The following is a 2822-nucleotide window of genomic DNA, read 5'->3' as shown; positions in this document are numbered from 1 at the left end:
ATCAGTGCTCTGAGTGTGGGAAGAGCTTCAGTTATTCCTCCGACCTGGACAAGCACCAGCGCATTCACACAGGGGAGAAGCCACATCAGTGTTCTCTGTGTAGGAAGAGCTTCAGTTTTTCCTCCAACCTGGTCCGGCACCAGCGCATCCACACAGGGGAGAAGCCATATCAGTGCTCTGTGTGTGGGAAGAGCTTCTGTTATTCCTCCAACCTGGCCAAACACCAGCGCATCCACACAGGGGAGAAGCCATATCAGTGCTCTGTGTGTGGGAAGAGCTTCTGTTATTCCTCCAACCTGGCCAAACACCAGCGCATCCACACAGGGGAGAAGCCATATCAGTGCTCTGTGTGTGGGAAGAGCTTCTGTTATTCCTCCAACCTGGCCAAACACCAGCGCATCCACACAGGGGAGAAGCCATATCAGTGCTCTGTGTGTGGGAAGAGCTTCTGTTATTCCTCCGACCTGGCCAAACACCAGCGCATTCACACAAGGGAGAAGCCATATCAGTGCTCTGAGTGTGGGAAGAGCTTCAGTTATTCCTCCGACCTGGACAAACACCAGCGCATTCACACAGGGGAGAAGCCACATAAGTGCTCTGAGTGTGGGAAGAGCTTCAGTTATTCCTCTGTCCTGGCCACGCACCAGCGCATCCACACAGGTGAGAAGCCATATCAGTGCTCTGCATGTGGGGAGAGCTTCTCCCGCTTCTCCACCCTGGCCCAGCACCAGCGCATCCACACAGGGGAGAAGCCATATCAGTGCTCTGAGTGTGGGAAGAGCTTCATTTCTTCCTCCAACCTGGCCCAGCACAAGCGTGTCCACACAGGGGAGAAGCCACATCAGTGCTCTGAGTGTGGGAAGAGCTTCATTTCTTCCTCTGACCTGGTCCGGCACCAGCGCATCCACACAGGAAAGAAGCCATATCATTGCTCTGAGTGTGGGAAGAGTTTCAGTTGTTCGTCCTCGCTGTCCAAGCATAAGGACATCCACACAGGACAGAAGCCATATCATTGCTCTGAGTGTGGGAAGAGTTTCAGTTGTTTGTCCTCGCTGGCCAGCCACGAACGCATCCACACGGGAGAGAAGCCATATCAGTGCTCTGAGTGTGGGAAGAGCTTCAGTTGTTCCTCTAACCTTGTCCGGCACCAGCACATCCACAGAGGGGAGAAGCCAAATCAGTGCTCTGAGTGTGGGAAGAGCTTCAGTTGTTCCTCTAACCTTGTCCGGCACCAGCACATCCACAGAGGGGAGAAGCCAAATCAGTGCTCTGAGTGTGGGAAGAGCTTCAGTTATTCCTCCGACCTGGCCAGCCACCAGCACATCCACACGAGAGAGAAGCTATATCAGTGCTCCGAGTGTGGGAAGAGCTTCAGTTGTTCCTTCAACCTGGTCCGGCACCAGCGCATCCACACAGGGGAGAAGCCATATCAGTGCTCTGAGTGTGGCAAGAGCTTCACCCAGTTCTCCGGCCTGGCCCAGCACAAGCGCATCCACACAGGGGAGAAGCCGTATCAGTGCTCTGTGTGTGGGAAGAGCTTCAGTTGTTCCTCCCACGCCTGGTCCGGCACCAGCGCATCCACACAGGGGAGAGGCCATATCAGTGCTGAGTGGTGGAGGAGCTTCAGTTATTCCTCCCAGTTGGCCAACCACCAGCGCATCCACACAGGGGAGAAGCCATATCACTGCTCTGAGTGTGGCAAGAGCTGCACCCAATCCTCCCACCTGGCCAAACACCAGCATGTCCACACAGGGGAGAAGCCACATCAATACTCTGACTGTGGGAAGAGTTTCAGCATCCCCTTCAACCTGGCCCGGCACCGGCGCATGCACAAAGGGGAGAAGCCACATCATTACCTTTAGTGTAGGAAGAGGTTCTCCTACTCCTGCAGCCCGTGCTGAACACCAGTGCATCCACACCTGGGAGAAGCTACATCAGTGCTCTGAGTATTGGAGAAGCTTCACCCATCTCAGCACCCACCAGTGGTGCATTCAAACCAGCTCCCTCATGCTGGTGGTCTGCAGAAAGAGTTTCCCCAGGCTTTGACCCTTGTGGGAAACTGTGGGAGTCCAGAGCCCGGACTTCCAGAGCCCGGACGCTGGCCCCCAACATATGTTTGGGAGCAGGGGCAAAGAGGAAACACCTCTGGCAGAGGTCAGCCCCAATGTGGGGGGAGGAGATGAGGCGGAGATGATCCTTGCATCAGCGTTGGAGCCTGTGCATTCCCTGTCATTCTCTAACAGTATTCCCAGGGGAAGAAGTGCTTTCACGCTAGGGTGCCCTCTCCTAGATGGCTGACTTCAGATGACACCCAGGCTTTCCTTGGCTGCCTCCCAGATTTCTCCTTCCTCCTGGTCCAAGGGTTCTGGTAGATGAGCCCCTGAGTTGCAGGGAGGAGTGCATTTATGGCTGGGGAAGCATTCCCTACTCTCCTTCCTGACCTCGCCCTTCATCACCACCACATCACCCCTCTTCCAGAGCTGCCCATGCCCAGTGGGGTCTGCAAGGAGCTGCTTCTACCACCTCTGGAGTCTTATTGACCTGTTTTGCTTTTCAGCCTCTGCAGAGCTGTGCTCCATGGGGTGTGTGCTGCTCCCCTACCCTCCTCCCCTTTGTTGTATTCTCTCTCATGCATTCCCTGCTACTAAGGCAACACAACTGGACATGCCACCCCTATGGTTGATCTCTGCCCTCTCCCAAGGTATGCAATGGGAATAGACCCAGGCCCACAACCCTTTCCAGGGCAAATCTCTCTGCTTTCTAGCCCCTTCCTTTTCTAAATGATTCACCACAATGCAGAGGTTGTTGCTAAGCCTTGGGAG

General features: G+C 54.9%; 1 pseudogene; it reads left to right on the top strand.

Moving 5' to 3' along the window:
- LOC102381456 overlaps window positions 1-2076 on the top strand; it is a 5404-nt pseudogene extending 3328 nt beyond the window's left edge.
- Window positions 2077-2822: the final 746 nt, after the last annotated feature.

This window comes from Alligator sinensis, unplaced genomic scaffold (assembly GCF_000455745.1).
Source record: "Alligator sinensis unplaced genomic scaffold, ASM45574v1 scaffold1649_1, whole genome shotgun sequence".
Lineage (NCBI taxonomy): Eukaryota > Metazoa > Chordata > Crocodylia > Alligatoridae > Alligator > Alligator sinensis.
Note: the sequence above shows the minus strand (reverse complement) of the source record. Positions and strands in the feature narration are given on the sequence as shown.